This window comes from Oryzias latipes, chromosome 1 (genome assembly GCF_053564925.1).
Source record: "Oryzias latipes strain Hd-rR chromosome 1, Olatipes_Hd-rR_3.1".
NCBI classification, from domain to species: domain Eukaryota; kingdom Metazoa; phylum Chordata; class Actinopteri; order Beloniformes; family Adrianichthyidae; genus Oryzias; species Oryzias latipes.
Window position 1 is genome coordinate 37321414 of NC_136237.1, and position 24416 is coordinate 37345829.

Genomic DNA, 24416 nt, shown 5'->3' on the forward strand with positions numbered 1-24416 from the left:
AAAACCATTGGAGATTTTACAAAGGTTTGTAAACAGGATGCATCGGTGGATCTTTGAAATGTTCAAAAACATTTTGGCATGTGTGACATTTGAGGTTTCTCAGGAATAGGGTCATAAATCTTTCATTATTTGATCTGTATGTCACTACAGGCATTCATCGTATTTGCTGCCCCCTGTCCCCCGAGCCCTGGGACCTCATGTGTCTCCTGTGTAATAAGTAGCTGAACAGCAGGCACCACTTTTTACAATGCGATATCCCGGGAACCCGCTGGCAAATTTGGACAATAAAACTCTTAGATTCCTCATAATAAGAGGAATCGAAGAGTATTTCCTCACAGGTCCTTTGCTTTTTTTTATTTCATTATATGGAGGAAATATTGGGTTCAACATAGAAAAACCACTCAATTTTTCCATTGGAAAAACTGGTGCTGTCAATGGATATATTTATTTTACACTGGAAACTTTTTAAAGTGTAAATTATGATGTGCAAATGCAAAAAAAAAAATATGAGGACAAATGCAGAGGTGAGTCAGAAAAACAAGAAACAACTGATTTATTTATTTTGGCTGCTGGTCAATGAAGTTTCACCACAGAGTGACTTTCTGTACTTCATTGAAAAAACAATGTGCATGTTACAAAGTATTTTGCAAACTTTCAGATATTTTTTTGCTCATCTAAGGGCCCCAAATAGGAACACTCTTCATAAACAATTCAGATTGTCGCAAAATTGAATAAAAAATTAGAAGAATTATTGTTATTTTAAAGAGTCACACACTTGTACTTTTTAATTGTTGAATCAAATCAGATAAAATTTTATTTTCAGAGCACTGATGTAACTCAAAGTGCATTCTATAAAAAAACATTTTCCAGTTTTAAAAAATGAAAGCAAGAAAGAACACACACACACACACACACAAACACACACACATATATACAGATAATAAGCGTAAATTGGTTCATTAATAAGATGTAAAGTTGAAAACTGGCATGATGCTTAAATGGGGAGAACAAATATTTTGGGAACCTGTCCACACCAGTGGCCCCCCCACTCATGTTCACAGAGGATGCTAACGCGAGATCCCCCAGACCAAAGAAAGTAGCCGGAGCTATTGTAAAATAAAATAAAATAAAAATTACAACTATAGTGTAGTAAATGCTTTCTTATCCTGAGGACAGAAAAGAAACTCAAGACAAGGACAAGAGATAAAAAAAAAAAAACCCACAGAAACTGATGTGTGGAGCTGAGTGGGTTTGTTTGCTCAGTATAGACTTCACTGTTTCTGCTATCAAAGGAAGTTGGTTTCAGCGGCTTCACGGTGATCTGCAATCAGTGCAATAGAGAAATTTCCCACTTCTCATTTGTTGAATTTGGCAGATTTCCAGCTGATCACTTTTTGAACAGCCTCAGTAACATTAGCATCATGCTCATTGTTAGACTCCCACCATGAGCTCCGCTTCACAGTTTTTATTAGACTGAAGCGAAATGTCAGTTTACCCTGATCTCAGTCACACACCGTGTTGACTGTCTGATTTAAATATCCTTCCAAGCTTTCCTGCCCTCCAGAGGTTTATTGTAAAAAAATAATAAGAAAAGGTTCAACTAAGACATTGTCTGAGGATTAGAAAAAATCATTACAACCTTAAGCCAATATTCAAACAAATCAGTGTGTTGCAGATATTTTTCTCATTGTATTCTTGTTGGAACAACATTCATCTTAGTTGCATGTATTGTACCTTTACAACTACACAAAATAGTTATTTTTTCAAGTCTTGTGGCATTTTTTTAACTTGATTAACATGGTATTATTTGACATCTTTTGGAAAAGACAAAGTTCAAAATATACATCTGTGCATTTATAATACAATTGTAAATGGATTTAGGTATATTTAAACACATTTTTCATGCAGCTTTTTTTTCTTCTAAAAGTATGGAAACGTTACTCAACAAGAATAGCAACATTTGTTCGAAACCATAATTCTACTGTTTTTTTTTTTTTTTTTTTGATAAATTTAGAATTATTTCACAGCAGAACTCAGTGAAAAGGGCTGCAGCTCAAAAAGCTTTCTGGTTGTGCGTTCCAAGTTGGATGTGAGCCATTCAAATTAAGACCCTCATAATTAAAAAAGCAAAAATATCTAAATATATTTTTATACAGAGCATAGTACATTGCATTTTACTATTATTTTTTAATTATTATTTTGTGTCCAGAAAAGATAGAAAAAGGTTAACTTTACTTGTCTGGATTGCGTAAGAAAACAATAATTGGGAACAATGCAGTCAAGTGGCATTCCTATACATTGTTTGAACTCTCATAGTTCATGTTCAATGCTGTGAATGGTGGAGTAATATGATTTAAATACTATAGAGGCTCCACACAAACCTGCAATTCGTTTTTGTCATGCAACCTGACAAATATGTCTGCAGAACTGTAACAAAAAGAAATTGACAAATTTGTAATGTTGAGGATGAAGAAGAGTTAGGAATTCTGTAAGGAATAGAGGCCAGGCATAAAAAAAAAAGTAAAAAGAAAAAGAAAGCAAAAGACCGGACAGCAACAGAAGGGGTTACGTAAAAATGAAAGCAGAACAAATGAAGCGTCCTGGGGTCAGCTGGGGAACCATCTGAGGTCACGTGGAGACCCTTCCTGGCGTCAAGTGACAGACGGTCCTGGGGTCAGCTAGGAACCGTCCTGGGGTGAGGTGGGGACCCGTCCTGGTGTGAGCTGGGGACCCGTCCTGGGGTCAGCTAGGAACCGTCCTGGGGTGAGGTGGGGACCCGTCCTGGTGTGAGCTGGGGACCCGTCCTGGGGTCACCTAGGGACCAGTCCTGGGGTAAGCTGGGGAACCGTCCTAAGGTCACCTGGGGAACCGTCCTGGCGTCAGGTGACAGACCATCCTGAGGTCAGCTGATAATTGTCTTGGGTCAGCTGAGGAACCGTCCCATGGATTTCAGGTCAGTTGCGTCTCATCAGTGGTTCAACAAGGGTTAAAGAGAGAGAGGAGCCGTCTTCATAACGACACCACCCTCCCTCTCCATTATTTGCCAGACCACATTCAGAAACCGTCAAGCTCGCTGCCCCCCCCCCCCCCCCCCCCCTCCGGTAACACGCGCACACAAACTCGCGCGCACACGGTCCCTCCCGCTGCCCTTGTTTCCTCTCCTGCGCTCTTGTTCTGCGCACCTGCAGCCAGAGGAGCGGGAGGAGGAGGAGAAGGAGAGCGCGCGGGATCATCCTCATCCCTCAGTATCCCCGCGCGCGCTTTTCCTTCCAGCGCAGAGGAGGAGCGGCAAAGCGGCCGGCGCTGCGCGGCGTCAGGTAAAGACTTTCCACACAGACGTGGAGACTCGGCTGGACCGTTGCGTTCCGTTTGCGCGCGAGTGAGAAGTTGAGAGTGGATGTACAGCTGCATCGCAGCTGGAGCGCAGCTGGTTTGGTAGCCTGCTATTTGGAAAAGTGGCTCGCTGGACAGGCTGACAGCGGCTTGGTGGTTTGCTTGTTTGCTCAAGGGCACTTTTGCAGGTCAAATTGTCATAAATGAAGAGTTTGAAGGCTGTCCAAGCATAGTTTTTTATGTGTTGCACGCGAGGAAATAAATGCATAAATATCTCAATGCTTTCATTGTTCAAACAGAAAACCTCCAAGAATTCACTCTTTGGGAAATTTTCCTCCCTCTGTTCCTGCAAACTCCCAACTTCCTTGCTGTGCAAGTAGGCAACAGGTGAAGTGACTGGACAGGAGTGTTTTTTACCCCCTGATGGTCTGACTAAACCTGCTACAGTTTTGACAGCAGGTCACCCCAACACTTCAGACGGAATCAAATATGTACCAAAGTGCTTGAAAAATGCCCACCAGGTGTCATGAGTCCATTTAACAGCAGATCTTCATCAAAATCTGGCTCATCTACTTAATGTTTCTGAGGAAAAGAGTTACATTTTAATTGCAAATTTAGCAGAACATTAAACCTCCATCTTAGACATTTCAGCTATTGGCGATTAAAATGATGAGTTTCACTTCTTGAAAGCCAGATGATGAAAATGAGCTGCATGTCCTGAGGGTGCAGACCCCGGATGTGTGTTTACACATGCTGAGTTGAATCAAGTTGGATGCTGCGGGTTGTTTGGATGTTTTTGTGCATTTAGCAGATGCAGTTGGTTGTTTGGTTTTCTGTTTGTGGCTTGAAAACACAGTTGTTCCAGACTTGAAATTTAAGTCAGATCTGAGTAATTTCTGAAAGTTTAATTATTATAAAACGGGTAGTTTGACTTGGGGCGATGCAAATTTTAGCCGTGATGTTTAGCAAAAAGTTCTGTTTTTTTTTTTGTTGAAAATTTTGAAAATGTAAAATCTGGCATTACTAGAACAAAATTAAATATTTTTCTTTATTTAAATAAGTCACAGCTTCAAATGATTTCTGAAGCGGTTTGCTGCTTTAGGATTGATACTTACCTTTGCAGGTGTAGTTTTGTAAAACGGGTGGGCTAACGATGTCTGCGATGAAAGTTACAGAGGAGCAGATGTTCAGAGGACCTTCATCAGGACGGCAAATGAACGGAGTGATGAAGATGCTCAGCATGTTTCAATGATCCTGAGAGTTCAAGATGAAGAGGTCATTAACCTTGCTTTGATTCTTTAACTTAAATCTGAACTTTATCTTCCTGTGAACCCGGATGAACAAAAAGCAACAAACACAGTTGGTCTCTACTTCAAATAAAATGAACAAATTTGGGATCAAAATTCATTTAATTGAAGTTTTTGAAATTAATTAAATTAGAGGGGGGTATTAATAAAAAAAAAGTAAAAACACAATTTTTCTGTTACTTTTTGGATCAGACTAATGACTTTTTATACAATTTATCATTTGCTTTGCTTTTTAATTGAGTTACAGCTAATTATTAGAATTCTTAATGAGGCACAGAAACTGTTTAATGGCACTTTGAACAGTATCGGCTTTGTAAAAGTATAATTTATCCATATCGTGACAAATAGGTTTTTGCTAACATTTTAATTTGGTCTGTTTTTTTTCCCTATTTAAATCATTACGGGTTTTAACGCAGGGCATTTTGACGCTCTTACACTTTTGTTTTTTTATGTCAGGATTTTTGCATTTTTGCTTTAGTCAGGATCGTCTTTTTCTCTCCCCTTTCCCCATTTTTTCCAGCTCACAAAAAGAAGTAGAATTATGCTATTACGGTGGAGAAAAGGAAATTAAAGCTGTAATGGAAACTGAATGTGATTCCCTGGATAGAGCTGAATGATTCCTCTTTTTGACTAACTTCAGGTAGATACATTTAAATTTGCAGACTGCTTAAATGTCAGCCACTTAAGGAGTAGATCAAAAGTGAATGGACATAGAATATTTAATTTTCTTTATTCCAAATGTCTGCAGCGGAGATAAAAAGCGAGACAGCCTTGAGAAAGAGCCTTTTCTGACAAGTGCTTTTGATAATATCCTTTACTGAAGTGATCAGCCGTCAGATTGGCAGATTTGAAAATGCCAGTGGATGCCGCTGCGGGAAATTAGCATTGTGCAGCAGCAACACCTCCAGAAGAAACTGATGCTGCTCCTGATTAATATTGATTTTGGCTTTAAAAGAGATTATCCAGGCGATCTCAGCATGAACATTTACTGAAACAACCCAGCAGCATGCTCCGACAGGATATGTTCACAGGGCGATTACAGCCCCCACTAGGAAGGACGGGAAATAAAAATAAAATGTTTTTGGTTTATTGGTTTCTTAGGGGTTTCTTTCAACCAGTATTTCAAAAAGGAAAATATGTCAAAATTGTGTTGACAGTTTTTTTTGCAATGTTTTTGGAATTTTAAAGCAGGAAAACTGAATACGCATAGTGTAAACTATTTCTAAAAAGGAATGTTTCATTTATCAGTTCCTAAAATTCAGAAAAATGTACAAATCTTCAGGCTCCTGTTAGTTTGTATTTTTTATCCAGAAGAAACATTTAACCCTTTAGATATCTGCACCATTTAAGGCGGCTAAATTGTAGAGAAATGTGGAATAAGTTCTTTTTTTTTGTTTACAAACATATTATTTATTCTAATTGCATCAATAAAACACAAAGCACTTTAAGATTCAATGTGAAAATGAGATGTTTTAGTGGTAAATGGGGCTTTTGCACCATTCTCCAATCCTGCCTGCAGCAGCACACTCAGCACAACACTTTCCGTTCAACAAGTGTAAAAGTGGTTCTGCAAATTGTTCTCTAATGTTTTTATTTCTGCTCTTCTTTTCACCTTCGAGGCAGACATTGGCACTCATCCATGTGTATATCGAATGCGCATAAGCTTTGATTCTCTTTACAATTTTTTTTTTTTTGGCTCCATTTTGCTTGGACTGAGAGTGCCTTTCAGCACAATCTCGAGTTAACGACAAAGTCTGAGCTCATCTTCCGAGCAACTAATACTTGACTTTCACGAAGTCTCATTTCTGTTTCATATAAGAATTTTAGTTTTTGATAGTCAAACTGCAAAGAGGACATTTTACCATCCTCTTTAGCATAGTATCAAAGGACGCTAGAAAGAGGTGCTGAGTTTTCTTGACATGTTTTGATAAAAAGAAGACCAATATTTCCCAATGCACCTCTGAAAATTTGAATTATTGTATCCAATAATTCAATTATAATATGAAAAAGGTGGTTTGCACATTTGTTTACATTTCAAGATAGTTTGTGTGATTGTTGCTCATCCCTGCACTTTAAGAGTAGCTGCTTGTAATAACTTCCTTATCTTCTTGTTTTGCTTTTGTCTTTTAATCCGATGCCCGTATAGAAAGCAATTAGTTTGTCGCATCATGTTTACCGTTTCCATGAACACCCTGAGGACTCATGAGAAAGCTTTTGTGGCAAACAACAAAGTATATAAAAAGAAGAGTCTTCCAATTATTGCCAAGGTGATTTCCTCTGAGCATATCTCTTTTGCTCCATCAACGCTTTTAACTTTCAGAGGCAAACCAGGAAAACTAAAAAAAAATTATAAAAAAGTAAACGGTTCCTTTTTTTGGTGGATATTTTAAAGGAGCACAGGAAAAAAAGAGCTGTTTTTTTTTAATGAATGTCAAAGGTATTATGAAAGTAAAGTAGAGATTTGACATATTTTCAATTCCCAATATGTTCCTGAATGTTGTAGCCCTTGTTAATACAGGCTTTTAAAACTAAATGAACTAAATGAGAGCAGAAGGTTTCAGGGCTTTTCTCTCAAGACTGGTGCACATCCGCAATGCAAATGACATCGTTTTTAAATGAATGAGAAACGGCTGCAGTGATTTGTGAATACTGATAAAGTTATTAATATAAATGCAGGCGCGCCATCATATTAATTTCCTGTTGTTGGATGGATTCAGGCTATGAGCCAGGAGTCACGCGACCCTGACATCTGAGAGGGAGGCGAGCAGGAAGTTAAAGAGAAGCCAAAACTCATACGTGCATTTTAAAGCTTTTTGTTTTTAACTGAAAATCAAGGTAATGTTACACATTTTATAAACTTTGGTATTATTCATTACCAGACAGTTCTATATCACTGTTTTAAAAGTTGAAATGTTAGCAAATAAACACAGTATGAAAAAAATAGATTAATTTCTGAGATTTTCAAATGACTGTTCAGCTTCAGCCGTACCTCATCTGGAAATGACAAAACGAAGAAAAGAAAGACATAAACACAGCACTTTTTATTTAAAACAGTTTTTTGTATGATGTGTCCTAAACTCTGTTTTCCATGGTCACTTGTCACTCAATTTAAAAGTGAGTAAATATTGATAATAATTTTGCTGCGTTAATATACATTTTTAAGTTAAAGTTTTAAGCGTAAATGATTCTTCTCAACTTTCCTATTTAAGTTCGATTTTGATTTTCTTGTGGTTTTGTTATGTATGATTGATGCAGAACCTGAAAGAGTAAATCATTATTTTGATTTTTATTCTTTCCTTGCTGCACTTAAACAACAAGATCAGATTTATCAATCTATTTATTTTGAAAAAGAAATATTGGTTAACAATCACTGCAGTTTGCAGGTAATTCCATTGTCGGAAAAAAACAAGTCAAGGTTTCTTTTTTTTTATTTATTACTAAGTTTTCCCCCCATTCCTGCAGCAACAGTGCAAAGATGCATCTGTCTGACAGTAGGACGCTCAATGCTGTGTCAAAGCTGATCACTTTAAATGTCAATTCTTGCACAGATGAATATTTCCTAATTGTTGACGCCTTGACATTCTGTTAAAACATTAAAATTATAAGGTGGTTACACAGTTATCATGTTAGGTTTGATAAATGCTGCAAACATTTTACACAAAGTCAATTTTAGTAAAGTAATCGATGGTTGACTTGGAAATTTGGACAGGTCAGGACAGGCTAGATTGAAACATATTTTCTTTTTCCTCAGTCAGCAATCAGATCTTTTTTCTGCCGCAGACAAAAAGGTAAAAATAATTCTGCTACAGTTAAAAATAATAGAATTTCACAAGTACAATAATGAGAATATACATTAACATTCAGTCATGGATGAAATACCTCATCTTGAACCAAAGGCTGTCAGTTAAAAAACGACACGCTTAAGTTGCAACCTGATCTAAAGATGACATGAAATTGACAGAATTACTAAACAAATGAATGTAGTGCAAGTGTCAGCCACTAGTTTTTTCTTTGCCGATCGAAAAAATATTTGTGATATTTCACCATCTATAAATGAATCTCTCTGCCGGCATTTTTTTTCCTTTGCCCGTGCTGCAGCATGCATGGGTGGATTTATCTGCAACAGCCCATGCAGCAGGCCACATTTTGGTTCTTTTTTTTATTATTTAAGAGAAGAAAAAAACATGGTGTCACAGCCGTAGATGCAGACATGGTCGTGACTGAAGAAAATTGATTGGAGTTTTGCGAGTGCAGCCTTTCATTTATTTATTTTTGTGTGTCTTCAACTGCATGCCCAGGATTAGATTGATGCAACTTGGTCAGTGTTTGCTTTGAATGCCAACATTGTACTTTTCACCATTGACCACAGACCTGCTTACTGGTAGTGCAGCCCCCCCGCTGCCCCCCATATGAGCCTATGACTTCCTGGGGATGCTAGGATTTGTCCCGATGCTGTCGTGAAATCAACAGAACGCCGCAGGGGAAAAATCTGATCAAATGAGAACAGAATCAAAATGAGTATTGTGCAGATGACGCCTAAATATGTCCTCGGGATGATTCTGCTGCTGAACTGGTTGCTAGTTTGAGTCCAGTGCCAGCTCCTTTGCGACACTGGTAGCCATTTTGTAGAGTTGTCTGGAGTTTCGGCGCACATTTTCTTTCAACTTTTTCAGAAGCTACCGAAACTTCATCACGTCTAGTTGGGCACACATATGTTTCGTCTTAGATTTATTTATCAATATGGTAATTTATGCTAATGCTAACACTGTTACTTTGTATACGTTTCCAAATTTGATTTCATTTGATTGGATTGATTAATTTCAAGCATTAAAAAGTAATTGAATTCAAATAGCATTTTAGTGTCTATAATGGACTTTTTTTCCCTTTCAAGTCAGCACAATTGATGAGTCAATACATAAAGATTAAAGGATGCTGCAGGTTATAATCTTATCCACTCTGCCATTGGTTAATATGAACAAATACACTGTCAGGCAACTATAGAGAGAGATGAAACACGTCAGGGTTTATTGGAGGAACATCCAGAGAGAGATGAGAAGAAAAAAGGAAAGGGAGGTTTTGCCAGCCATGTTTTAATCATTGTCAGGTCAATAGAACAGCGACCCAAGCTGCTGAATTATGAAGAACACAGAACGAGGACATGATGGAATCACAGAGAAATGACCATCAAACATAACATGTGGATTGAAGATCCCTAATGAAAAAAAACACATATATGCCAACATGAGCTACTGTAGATTATCTAACTTGTCTTTAATAACCCATATCTGCCAAAAACTGGATATTATTTTTTCTATCCTCCGCCTCCACAGTAATGTTTCAGCCCTTGAACACACAGGACAGTCTCCCCGGTTCAACGAGTGTCATCTTGTAAACATGAATTTGTTGAGGAGTTATTACGAGATGCATATCTGTTAAACATTTGGTTTTGCTAATTCAAGGCGAGTTAAAGTGAAAATATTTTAATGGACAACGCAGAATAACTTCTGTTGTTTTCTTTCAACTGAATTTCTGAACCAATAACCTTTTAATGGAAGCACCAGCCTTTTCTATTGTACACAAGAGTTTATACTCATCTTCTTTTCAATGGATAAAATAAATTAACTAATAAAAATATGTGAATTGCATCATTTTAGAACATGTATAGTTTAAGTCTTCAAAATAGTTTTATAATGTATATCAAAAGAAACACTTGCACTGGTCTTTCTGAGGGAAAACAAAAATAAATGATTCTAATTATTTGTGACAGTAACCACCTGTACCACAGACAAAAAAATGTATGTTGCATTTGTTTATTATCTAATTACTATTACCAAAAGATCCCTCTTGAACAGCAAACCTACATGTAATCTGATGCACATACTTTATTTTTCATGTCATTCCTGGAAAGGATTCTCAAGTAATATTGTAAAAAAAGTAACTAGTGCCTAATACTAATTTGTTTTCTACATTATAACGATAAAATCATCTTTAAAATTTTAGGATTTCTAGAAAGACCATTGTTGCTTTTAATATTTACAGTGAATTGACTTTTCTACACAGAATAAATGTGAATTGTTTGATAACCAAAGGAAGCTAAAGATAAAGTGTAGTAAACTTTTCAACTTGAAGTCTTTTGTAGAATTTCTTAAATGTGGCCTTTCTGAACTAACAGAGAATTTGTGGCTTTAAAAAAAAACAGATTATGTCATATGGACATATTCTTTTTTTTACAGTAATAAAATATTTTCACTTTAAAAATACTTCTTAATAAATCTTATTGATCATCTTAAATGCTTGGATCTGAAAGGCTATATCTTCACTGCAGCACGTTTTGGAAGGGACCAGAAAGAATTTCTATAAGTTCGACAAAGCAAGTGAGAAAGGCTTTTAATATTAAGAGGCTGCCCACAAGGTATATTTTAAGGTCCACTGAAAAGGGAACTCCGTGAATTTTGGATAAATCATCTCAGACCTCTCGCTTAAAACTCTGGTTCAATATTTTTCCACCAGAAATGAAAAAGGGAGCCTTTTACTAAACCACATCTGTAACCAAGCTGAGGGAATGGCTTAATACCCATGAATTTTAAAAGAAGGAAGAAAAAAATCGTATAAAAATTGAAATAAAGGTTATATATACGTTGTCATTGAAGACCTGCCTCGAAGTCCTGCCTTTAAAAACTCCCAGTTTATTTGATGAAGAGTCTTCAAAAACTTCGTCTGCACAGAAATGCTTTAAGCGATTGATATTCATGTTTGGCAAAGACTCAAAGTTTTTATTATGGTATGAAATGGATATGTTTGTTTCCCCACAGGAGGGTATTTGGAGGAAGGAAATCATATCAACATCTCATTAATTTTAAACCAGATATGGACAGAGTGAGCAATGAAGAGGTTATGGGTTCTATTCCCCATTGATCATTTTTATATTAGCCTTATGATGCATTTGAAGTGGAGCTCCCTCAGCACTAGTAAGAAGCGCAACACTCAACGTCTTACTTAAATATGCAACTCAGAAGCTAAATTACAAGTTTTATTTGTTGTCAAGGATGCATTAATTTTAGTAGCCGTACATGTTATATTTCAGTGAACAAACCAGTCTTGATAGAACCCTATCAGTGTATTTTCATCACTGAGTAAAATTCTTTAGACCTTCAACTGTGTATTACAAATGTATTTTACCAGATTCACAAACAACTCAACAACACTTGCATATTTCCCCTAACACAAGGGGTAATCTAACAATCATGCACAGTGCGCAGGAAGTGTGTGGGGTTGAAAATAGTAATTAAATCAAAACCTGTACTTCACCCTATGTGTTGTAGTGTGGACCGCAGTATGGCCAAAGAAAAAATGTGCATAAACATTTTCCCTCTATGGGCTCACAGTAGAGGTCTACAACCTTGATATAAGGTGTGTGCCATTACAAATCTCGCTCCCGGCTTTTTTGTTCACAGTTTTGTTTTTATATATAAAAGACCTGGTGTCAGATAATTGTCAATAGAATGTTTCAAACAACTGGCACTTCTGTGAAGGGATGTCATCCATATGTCACAACTGAATCTGACTCTCTAGTCAAAGTTCAGCTTTGACTAGAAACTTGTGTAGTGAGTGCATAGTTTTGAACACACACAGGCCCGAAACATGCATTTACATAGACTTTTTATTGGAAGTGGTCAATTGTACATGTGTTACCAAGGGCGGAGTGAACGTAGCATGACATTTGATGACCCACTTGAACGAATTTCATGTTTTTGGTGTTATCATTGTGTTCTTGTAGCATTTTTAACATAGTTAAAAAAAGTTAAGATTACTTTTTTTTTTTTTTGAGTATTTCTTTATTCAAATCATGGTGAATCAAGCTACAATTGGCAGGCCACAGACTAGCTCCAGTATTGCTGGTCATTCTGTTGCACCGGTAATTATGGCTTGGGGTTGTGAGGGGCTTCTAAGCTAGGGGGAGAGAGTGTAAATACAGAGATTATGGATGGGTGATGTATCGGTATCTGCAGATAATTTCAGTTTATTGGGATCGGTCCGATATTAAAAAATCCACCAATGTTGTTCTGACCGTTTTCAAAAATACTTTATTCTTCAAATGTATATTTGTTCCTAATAGATCCCTGGCACTGGGAAGCTTATGTTTAAAGCAATAGCCAGTATTTGACTGTTTCCAGGTACATTTTATTTTTTTTAATAGATTCCTAATAGATCCCTGGAAGTTTACAGTTATGTTTAATTATTAATAAATGGTCTAAATGTTTTTAGATATATTTTCAAAGTTTCAAAGTGATACTTGTTTGTTTGAGATCCCTTGCTGTATGTTAAAAAGGTCAAGAACAATGTGATTGTGCAGCAATAGAAAACGTTGTGCATTAATAAATAATCATAAAGGAAATTTAAATGTAGTGTTATTCCAGACACTTATATATTGATATTGGCAAATATCGGCTATTGGCCACAGTTGCAGGTGAAATATTAGTTACCTGTACCGACCTGAAAACATTATGTAAAAGAGATGGGGGGGAAATCAGCACAGCCTTACTCAATGCCAACAGTTCCACTCACAACTCAGAGGCAAATTTCTGATGAACTACTGCCGCTCTGCAGAAACTATGTCCTAGAAATTGTAATTTTTGGTTAAAAACGGCATAATCATAATTTAGTGGAAACACTTACAATAGATCAAAGGATGATTGGAATGGGACTTAAAACCGCAGATCTGCTTTTCATTTTTTTAATACATTTTGATTCTTTTTTACATTTTCCTCTAAAGTCTGGAAAGAGTGAGCAAGTAAACCTTTAGTGAGGCTTTACAAAATAATAAATGCTTGTTGAAAAATAACGAATTCAAGGATAATCTAACGACTCTCTGTCTGTTTGAACACACACCTATACATCCTTGCATCCAAATTCATGACCAGCTCCTAATGTCACCTTAGCAGTTACTGCAGGCCAGCTATTGATTTTCATACATGGCCTCTCTCCCTCTCACACACACTTAGACAAACACACACATACCCCCCCACATGAAGGGATTCATGAGTGCTGCCTGTGGAATTCCTCAGCAGATGTGATTTATACATTTCAGTTGAACCTCTGAGGCATCCTTAAACCTGGAGGAAACATTGCAGTGTTCATATGTTACCTCCTCTTAATGCAAAAGTACCCATATACAATATGTCGTTGAGCCAGAATATGGTGTTGGGAGATATTACTTACTTTGAGGCGTTTTTAGTTCTGCTCATTTTTCTTATCCTGCCCGTTGAAAGTACAATATTTAGGGTGCTATTTTGTTGCTCAAAGGTGCTACACTGGTAAAGCTTTAACAACACATCAAAACTCTTTTTACCTTTATTTTCCATTGTGCAGTGAAATATTTCTCTCTGCTTACTGTGTGGTGATACCATAAATAAGATACCTTTTTTTTCAAGGCTTGACCTGCTCTGTTTTAGTTTGAAGTATCTCATGATTTATCTATTGTGTGATCAATAACAATAAACAAATGAAGTGGCAATTTTCTCTTTTGTATCCTGTCAACCAATGTTTATAAACCATCTTTCTCTTATAAACATAGTAAAGAGAGTATAAATGTGCAAAAAAGTTCTTTTGTAATTTCTCTACTTTTTTTTGTCTTGTGTTACTGTATGGATAAACAAACAAATGTAAATATATTTTCAATCCACAGTTTTTTTATATATAAAATTGTTATCCTTGAATGAGTTTTCCCTTTAACCAGTTTCTGTGTTTGCTACGATGGAATTCCTTGTTATTCACAATAAGTTACATGTAGTTAGGGTTTTGGAAATAGGACATTTTTGGAAATACAAAATGGACTAAGCAGAATTTCAGCAGGAAAAAATGCCTTTAAAGGATTTTATTCAGACATGTGCATGAAAGGACGGAGCTGCGCTGAGGTCAATATTTCACAAAAATTCAATTTTGTCACATGTGTGATTGTTATTTGACTCAGTCATCCCTTTTTTTGCATATTATAGCATTTTTTTATTTTTTATCAAAATAAATTTTGTAAATAGCGAAGAACTGTACCGTTGATTTAAAAGTCATTTATACCTATTAGAAAATTCTTACATTATTAGCTTATCTAACTTATTAGCTTATATAACTATTAAATCAGTTGATTTATTGATATGTGTGTTTGTCCTTTGATTAATTATACATTTATCACGTTTGTTTTGCTTGTTGTGACTGTAGCCTACTGTGAGTCTTTTTGTCGTCTCATTCTCAGGTGTGTAGTTCTGTTAGTTTCAGTGACTGTTCACTCCAGGATACAGACAAAAATGAAAACACGCTACATTGAAAGGATACATGAATTGCTCCATAGACAAGTGCAAAGTTTGCTTTTTTGTCTTGTTATTTTAATTATTCATGTTTTTTATAAGAAAACAAAAGAAGACGTGCATATCAAAAAATATTGCATGTCTCTAAATAAGCGCATGGAAGTGAGGAGTTGAGGGTTGTCAAAATAAAAAAGAGAAGGTGATGGGAATCTATTTCCATGTTCGCCTAATAATAGATGAAGCTAATTTTTGCACTTAAAGGAAAAAAACAAAAGGTTTTTTTGTTGTTTACATAGTCTAAGAAATGTGTTACAAAAACAGCATATTTTAGAATGCAGTTAAATACATCAAACTTGAACCAGTGTAAATGTTTAGGACTCCAACCACAGCTGCCTCCACCTCAGACCATGCTTGAGCCTTGTTCAGTGTGCTGAAGCATTAACTCTGTAATAAAAATCTGTGTAGATCAACAACAAAGGTGTATTATTAACAAACCAATGTCTTTTATTCCCTTTTCTTCTTTTTCCTTTTAAATAAGAGTTGTGTCACATTAATTACCTATGTCTCTGTAGAAAGTTTGACATGGCATTTGAATTTAAAGGAACTATTTTGTGATTAAAATTGAAAGTTTATGTCGTGATCTTAGAGAAAGTTCACCTTAAATAGACAGATTATCCTCAGTTTGCCGACCCTCTTTCATCCTCCTGGTTCTTTTCTTCCTTTTTATTAGTTTGATTTTTTTTTACATCCACTTCCGTTTTTATATCCTAAATGATACCAGATTTAGCTTTTTTCAAGAGCTCATGCTATGTCACAATGAGAGTTGCCTTTGTTCATTAAAGGTTAGACTATATTAGGTCTTAAAAACTATGTGTGAAAAGAAAGTTTTTTACTATTTTATTAAGCAATTTGTTTATTCGTTTATCTTTTAAACCTAGTTATGCTTGATGAGGTTTCATAAAGATGCTGAAAGTTTTACCCATCTTCTGTCCAGCAAAGTTGGGGCACAGTTTAACAGCCCAACACGTTCTTGTACATTTCCTGTCTGTCCTGGGAGAAGCTTCTTCACATGAACATCCCTGACATTTCTTGTTTTTCCGGAATCGGTTTGCTTTTTAAGGAGTTTTTTCTTATACACTCAAAGAAATAAAAAAAAGAGCTGTAGCATTTTTTTATATAAAGTATTTATGTTGAAAATATTAAATTAATTCACTTTCAGTAAAAAAAAAACAACAACAAACAAACAAGAGGATTACATTACATTTAAATAACAATAAAAATTTGGGTAATTCGAAAACATTTAATAAAATTTAGTTAACACAGTCTATTTAAAAAAAGACATTTGTGCTAACAAGCTTTCCATTCCTCTGACGCATGCGCATTACGCAATACAATTTGGCAAGAATTTTACAATTACATTGTTTAGTATTTGTCTATGAAGACTCTCATTCATCCAGGTTGATTCCATCATAGTAGTAGGTTTAGGGGCTGTCATCTGGACTTAGTTTTTAAAGTTAGAAGACGCTTTACCTCTTATCCAAGAGGCTTTGTCAATTCTGAATTAGCTGGTATATATGCGTTCATGGGGGAGGAGTCAGACCTGAAACTGGATGGTATTGTCAACTTAGCCTACATGGTTTCGGGTCGTTAAGAGTCCCTTGTCAGCTGGGGTTGGGGAGCCAGTGACTCCCTCCCCAAACTGGTCATCTCTTTCAGCTGTTTACGACCCAGGCGGACCTGGTTCGGTTTGTTTGGGTTTCAGAACACTGCCGTAGACGGATGGAAGAATAGAATTCTCTTTGCGTACTCTTGTGTACTCTATCCACTGCAAAGAGAACTGCAATGAACAGTATATAGGAGAGACCAACCAATCTCTACAGAAACAGCTTTACCAACATCGCAGAGCCAACCCAAGTGAACCTGAGTCTGCAGTGCACCTCCACCTGAAGACCACAAACCACTCGTTCGAGGACAGCCTAACACACTGACATTCACACAGCAGATTACTGATCAGAAGCATAGTTTTACGCTGTGCCCAGAGAAAGCCCACAGGTGCACAAGGAGAACATGCAAACTCCACACAGAAAGAACCCAGTCAGGATTTGAACAAGGGCCTTGTAGTGAGATCCAGAATGACTTATGAATGACTTATTGGCCTAAAGCGTAACAGACTTCGCGGAAGCAACCGTCCTCCACTTCCACGTCGTGTGTTAAGTTCTGATAAAGCACACTTCGTCGGCCATTATCCCTTACTTAAGGACTGCAGTGATTTGTTGGCTTAATCTAGTCCAGAAAAACCTTGAAAACTTTGACGTTTAGAACTGGAATATTGAGAAAAAATATATTTATGAGTATATATTGAAATGAAAATGTTTTTTCTTCAATCAGGTGAAAAATATTTCTTTGTTTACATATTTGCCAAGATAAGTTACTACCAGAAAATGTGATGTGAAAAGAGAGATACAAAATAGAGAAATCAAGAAGTAAGATTGGCTGTTTTAAAATAAATAAAAAAACAAGAATTAAAAAAAGAACACTAAATGAGAAGTAGTTTTATGAAATTCTAACAGGTTTTAGATGTTTTAAATATTATTTGTCCACAAGAACCCATGATGACATCAGTGTAACAGTAGAAAAAACATCAAAGAGTGCTCTGTGGTCTTCCTCGTCTTTGAAATGTCCCTAATTTTCCTTTAAATGCATCTGGATTTTAATGAGCTAAGAAAGAACAGGGCTGATAAAACCCATGGATTAAACAGGATAAACATTTTTTTAGAGGGGAAATTATGAGATGCTTTTCTGCCACAGTCTTGCAAGTGATGCTGTCTTGGTTAACAAAGAAATCAATGGTTTTGTTTTTAATTATAGAACCAATGCAAGCTCCAGCTTAAATAGATTAAATGACAAATAGGTCGTTCAAGAATTTGAATTGTTTCCAGCTGCAGCCCTAGATGTTTCTGAGACAGAAAACTCCTGCTTGTACCTGGTAAAAGTCTACAAAGAGGCAGTAGAAAGCACACGAACATCAGGGGTGTAACTCATGGGTAAAGCTCATCAAAGCCTTTTCCTGCTGCATGAAAAAAAACCTGTTTTACCTGGATCTTTTCTTTGTTTTTTTTGCCGGTAGTTGCTTTTAAAGCATACAGCAGTATAACAAGTTCAAAATAAACTCCTGCTTCATCAGATCTGCAGTAGACAAACAAAAAAAATCAACCTTCTAAATTTTTGATGTGAGGAAAGGAATTTCTTTCGAGATTCCCTTGTTGGGAGCTTGTCAGCCAAACGGGTGAGACTTGTTGGCTGTAAAGTGGCTGAAATGTTGCTCCAATGGAGATGACCGTAACACAGCAATAGTGGTAAAATGTCCTGTCCACCACAACTGACCGACACCATCAGTGACTCATCCCACTACTGTAGTAGAGAGGAAAAAGAGACGAGCACGTGCAGCTGTCCAGCACTTAAGCGTTCCCTCAGACGCTTCCCTCAAAGTTGAAAGATTAAAAAGACCTTTTCTAAGGACATTTCTCTAAATGTAAATGCAGTATTTTTTTTTTTAAATTGGGAAATAAATATTAAATTAAAGCTACAAGTAGCATTTAGCGGGCCCGAGCACGTGCGACCGCATGGCACGAGCGACCGCCCCGTGAGCAACGCCCTGCTCGAGCCATTCTCGTCGTTTTTTCTTGTCCATTCTGGAGCTCCAAGCTAATGTTAATACGACGGCAGCCTGGGGGGGGGGGGGGGGGGGGCTGTAATCTGTTGCCTTAAGGGACAAAGACTTTTGCATATAGCATGAAAAAAATTCAAGCAATGATGATAATTGCTATCACTGTCCCTAAGGATGAGAACAATAGAACTCATTCAATTTCCACTACAATGTCTAGATGAGTGTCAGCTATGTCTGATAACTTGGCCAATTAGCTGGACCGGGATCTTGCAAAGTGCAGGTGGTTAACGTCCAGTGTGATGAGTCTGTGGACGGCAACAGTACAGCATAGCTTTTGGTTTCCACAAGAGAAGAACTCCTGACACATCTGCCCTAACAGACAACTACAAGAGGAGTTGAAATGTATAACACGGTGAAGGAGTTTTTGTGCAGAAAAAGGTACAATTAGAAAAGCTGGTAGCAGTGACTGCAGATGGGACTCCTGCTATGATCAATAGACAAACAGGTTTCATCACTCACTGTAAAGCTGACCCAGACTTTCCAAAATGTCTGCATTACTGCTGCGTCATTCACCAGCAGGCCTTATGTGCAGAAGTGATTGGCTCTGGACATATAATGACTCTTATTCTGAAAATCGTAAACAACCTCAGCTGCAAAGCAAAACAGCACAGGATTTTTAAGGTGCTATTGGAGGAGATGTCTGTTGAATATGGTGAATATGAACATTGTGAATCTGAACTTGCATTCTTGACTGACATTACTGGAAAACTAAACCACTTGATCTGCAAGCTGCAAGACAATGGCAAAACTATTTTTTTTTGACCAGCCTGCCTGAGCCAGTGTTTTTCTTGTGGGGATCTTTTCTGCCAGGGCTTGTCAGCTTGGTCAGTGGATGTTGCTGCAGTTGTCTCCCTTGCTGGGACAGCTGGAGTTAAACACAGCAGCTCACGGCTCTGAAGTGGACCCCGTTGCTGTCCCAGTCTGGATGGGCACTGTGGCGATGTTCCAATGGCCAGGCTGGCTCCTGGTATAAAGAGATTCCCAAATACCATTTCCTAACCGCAGAGCCAAGGATGTGTTTACATGTTTAGGTCAAAAATGTGATGGACAGCTTCATGTTGTCTATTGATGTAAGTTTAAACCTAAACATGCCACCCTGTTATTAATCCAGTTGATATGGTTCTCCATCTGTGTCTAGGTGATAGAAAAGCATTTTTTTTTATATTTAGAGCTCTGAGCAAACAAACAGTTGTCTATATAAAAGAGCTTTTACAATTGTGCACTTTTAGCAGGTCTCTGAGTTCATGTGACCAATGTATGGTGGATTTTCACAGACCTTGTTTAAAACTGAAGGTGAGAGAGACTTAGAGAAATGGCTTCATTGTTCTGGAGTTCTTTGTTTCATCCACAGAAGAGTAGAATTGGTGATTGATTTTGAAAAGCTGCTGAAAAAAGTATCTTTTTCAAATTGCAATTTCTAACTTGGGTTTTACATTTTGTGTTCCATTTTTTGTGCTTTATTTGGGAAGCATTTGTTATTTGTTTGGTGTTTTTAAGGTTCTGCAAATATACACATCATTTTTTAGAGACATTTGTTATCAGTTGTGTTTGTTGATTTGTAGTTTAATTTCATTGGATGTATAGATGTCGTGTGGGGGGGAGGCTCGAGAGCAGGTAGGACCCAGGCGCAGAGACGGGAGGCAAACGGGTTCAGGGCAAGTGGGTTTATTTAACTAACAAAAAGCGCTGCAGAGCAGGATGACAAAACTAAAAACAAAAACTTACTGTGGCATGGCAAGGGACATGGACGCCAGACAAGAAGACGTGATCAACATGAGCAGAAGTTAATGGACCAGCACAGGAGGAAGGCAGAGACAAGACTTATATACAGACAGGGCAGACAAGACACAGGTGAACACGATTAGGGCAGATGGGGACCAAAGGAAGTAAAACTCAAGAAACATGACAAGACAGGAAACCTTTCAAAATAAAACAGGAAACAGAACCAAACAAGACAGAACAAGAACTAAAGCGAAAAACAAGACAACAAACTGAAACCATGACAATAGAAAGGAAAAGAAGTTCAAACATTGATTATAAAAAAGGATATAAGAGATAAAAAAAAAAGAAAAAGGAAAAGAAAAAAGATAAAATATTGATTTAATTGCATTTTGAATGAATAAAAAACAATGATTAATAGAATCAGAAATCAGAAAAAGTTTTATTGCCAGGTTCAGTAGAGCGCACTTTACAAAACGAGGAATTTGACTTGGTGTATAGTGCAATTAAGAATAAGTTAAAAATTAAGTTAACAACAACAACACACTATATACAGTAGAGTAAGGTGAATTAAAGTGGGAGCACAGATGGGCTGGGATGGTGGGGCCTGTAAGTGGCACCGACAGTCCTTTGGTGGGCGGGGGGGTAGGGGGGGTCACCTGGGGGAGTTGGGGTACTGTTCAGCAGGCTGACTGCAGTGGGGAAGAAGCTGTTCTTGTGGCGCGAGGTCCTGGTCCTGATGGACCGGAGCCTCTTGCCAGAAGGGAGGGGCCGAAAGAGATTATGTCCTGGATGAGAGGGGTTGGCTACAATCCTGGCTGCCCGCCTCCAGGTCCTGGAGATGTGCAGCTCCTGGAGAGACGGGAGGTGGCAGCCGATCACCTTCTCTGCTGAGTGGATGACGCGTTGCAGCTTGGCCTTGTCTCTGGCCGTGGCCGCAGCGAACCAGACTGTGATGGAGGACGTGAGGGTGGATTCGATGATGGCGGTGTAAAAGTCTACCAGCATCTTTTCAGGGAGGTGAAACTTCTTCAGCTGCCTCAGGAAGTACATCCTCTGCTGGACCTTCTTAGTGATGGAGCTGATGTTCTGCTCCCACTTGAGGTCCTGGCTGATGATGGTTCCCAGGAAGCAGAAGGACTCCACAGAGGTCACCGGGGAGTCACAGAAGATGACAGGGGGGAGGGGGGCTGGGGCCTTCCTCAAGTCCACTGTCATCTCCACTGTCTTCAGAGCATTAAGCTCCAGGTTGTTAGCGCTGCACTATGACACCAGCCTGGCTATTTCACTCCTGTAGGCCGACTCATCTCCGTCAGAGATGAGGCCGATGAGTGTGGTGTCGTCAGCAAACTTCAGGAGTTTGACAGACAGGTGACCAGCTGTGCAGCTGTTTGTGTACAGGGAGAGTAACAGGGGTGAAAGGACACAGCCCTGGGGGGATCCGGTGCTTGTGGTCCGAGTATCTGAGACGAGCTTCCCCAGCCTCACATACTGCTGTCTGTCCGTCAGGACTCCTGTGCCTGACTCCACCTGCAGGTGGAGTCAGGCACATTCATCTGGGAGAGTTTTTAATACTAAAGATGTATGAAAGACATACCGAAAAAATATGTCTTTCAGTGTTTAACTGGCTGTCTTTGGATTATGCATGCCTGAGTAATGGCCATTCTTACTCCTCATCTCTCTGTTCACTGCTTGCTAATTTACATAGCAGGGGTCCCAGCAGGAGGGGGCGGGGTTGTAACACGACTCCTTCAGCAGAGCCAGGCTGAGAGAGGCTTTGACATGTAAGATGTTAGATGTTAGAATGCTAGATGTTACAATGACCAGTTCATTTTATATCTATGAAAATATTCAGGGACCTATGGGACATGTTCAGCTATAGGTTTGTGAAAATTGGTGTCGATTGTTGAAACATAAGTTACCATAAAAAAATGTTTGTTTGGAGTCTAGACAGATTTAACACAGGTTTTTGGATGAAAAAGGATTTTTTATAAATCATCTGTTACACTTTTAAGTCTGAAAAAAATATGGAAGGCAGCAAACACAGATCCCTACAGTTTTTAATTTTTTTGTGTTGATATTTGAAAGATAAGTTATCCAAAAAAATAGGTGTTTGCAGTTTTGCCTAAAAAGACGTTTTCGGACCTTTTTGGATGAAATGCTGTCTAAAAGTTCACCTGTAACTTCAATCATTCTGAATTTTTTTAGGAAGCAGTAGCACATAAATGCCTATTAAAGTGTAGTCTTTGGTGCTGATAACCTAAACAGAATTTATGCTAAAAATCTTTGTTCAGTCCAAAATTGCATAGGAAAAACACCGGTATGAAGTTTCTCGTAGACCCTATAGTGCTATCTATCAAAGTTGGAGATTTGTAAGAGGCATCTAACTCTGAAATCTCAGCTTCCTGAGACAAACGGCTGATTTGCTATGAAGCTTTGTTTTATGAGTAAGTGCAATTGACCACTTCCTGTTTGGGGGGGCCTTATGAAGGCACAGTCAGATGTACACCCATGAAATTTTAGATGATGAGAGAGGACCTTTCTGAGTATCTCCAGTTTTAATTTCATGCACCTCGGACGAAGCGCAGAGAAAAGATAGGTCAGAATGTGACATAAAATGTATTTGTCAATATCTAGGTGGCGCTGTGGAGTTCGTCCAAGATTGTCATATCCATTGGTTCAAAATGGAAGCCTCATTACCTCCATTGAATTTCAGTGAGATTGGACAAGGAATGTGCACGTGAGAGCAACTTTTGTGTGCACGGCGAGACGCCCAACTTCGCCGCTCTGTCACGACCACACCCCTGCGTTGAAAGTTATGGCTTTTTATCAGAGTAAACTTCAATGGCTTTTCAACAGGTGGACATCATTTTGAGGTGTGTCGGCTCATCCTACTTGGAGCAGTGATGCTCCAAGTCAAACATGTCATTTCCTGCTGCCAGCAGGTGGCGCTACACCTGTTCTGGATTTTTCCACTGCAGATGTGTTCAAAGTCAGACTACAATCATGCATATCAACTTTGGATCAGATTGGATTTTGCATGGCTGAGTAATGGCCATTTTTCTTTTCATGGCGTGTTTTCAAAATGACCTCCAAGTTCGACGCGCCGCCACGGTCACAAACATCCGTAATACCTTTAAAGCTTCGCAATTTAACATCGGACATGGGTCTAGTTTACAAAACCAAAGTTTGGAGTCATTATTCATAAATCTCTAGGAGGAGTTCGTTCTAGAAGGAGGCCTACAAATGTCCAAAATAGAGCAAAAATGACATATTGACATCAATATAGCAGACTTCCTGTGCGACTGACAGCTTGGTACCAAGAGACATTTTTGTAGGTTTCCATCTGATGAACATGTCCTGAAAAAATCAAGCTTGTATGTCAAAGCATATGCGGGGGCTCGGGACAAATGTCACTGTAGGTGGCGCTGTTGAGCCGTTTTTGTGCGCCCATGCCAATCTCCTGTAAAATACGAAATTTTTCGCGACTCCTGATGTGTGTGCCAAATTTGGTGAGTTTTGGGGTATGTTAAAGGCCTCAAAAAGGCGACTCTTCCGTCGGAAGAAAAAGAATAATAATAATAACTCTTACAGATACAATAGGGTCCTTGCACTCCGTGCTCGGGCCCTAATAATAAACCTAACAGATACAATAGGGTCCTTGCACTCCGTGCTCGGGCCCTAAAAAATATTGAGTCTTACACCCTCAGCGACCACCCTACAAGAAAGCTAAAAGCTGAAAATACTTTTGGCGCTCAAGATGTTTGGTGCTTTGCAGTTTTGGGAAAGAATGACCCTTGAATTAAGAAGCCAATTTAAAAGAGAACGAGCTTGGATTTGAGGAAAGTTTAGGCTTCATGCTGCTATTTCTTTCTTTTGGCAGTTGCCTAGTGATGAAAAAGGAGGCTATTCTTCCAAACCACTACAGAGCAGTCACTATTGCAAAAAAAAATTGGGGCTTTTCTGTGTGGATTTCTTTAGCATCAAGCAGCCATTAGTGGCTCAGCAGTGGCTGCGCGATGGGGATGGTGG

At 38.2% G+C, this 24416-nt stretch overlaps 1 protein-coding gene across 8 annotated transcripts in view; it reads left to right on the top strand.

The window, feature by feature from the left end:
* The first annotated feature begins 3042 nt into the window (after nt 1-3042).
* The window catches only part of tenm3 (teneurin transmembrane protein 3), a 709086-nt gene continuing 687712 nt past the window's right edge, over nt 3043-24416 (top strand). For all 8 annotated transcript variants that reach the window (XM_078946824.1, XM_078946819.1, XM_078946845.1 and 5 more), the window contains exon 1: nt 3043-3317. The gene's annotated coding sequence lies outside the window, so the exon portion shown is untranslated. The remainder of the gene's footprint in view (nt 3318-24416) is intronic.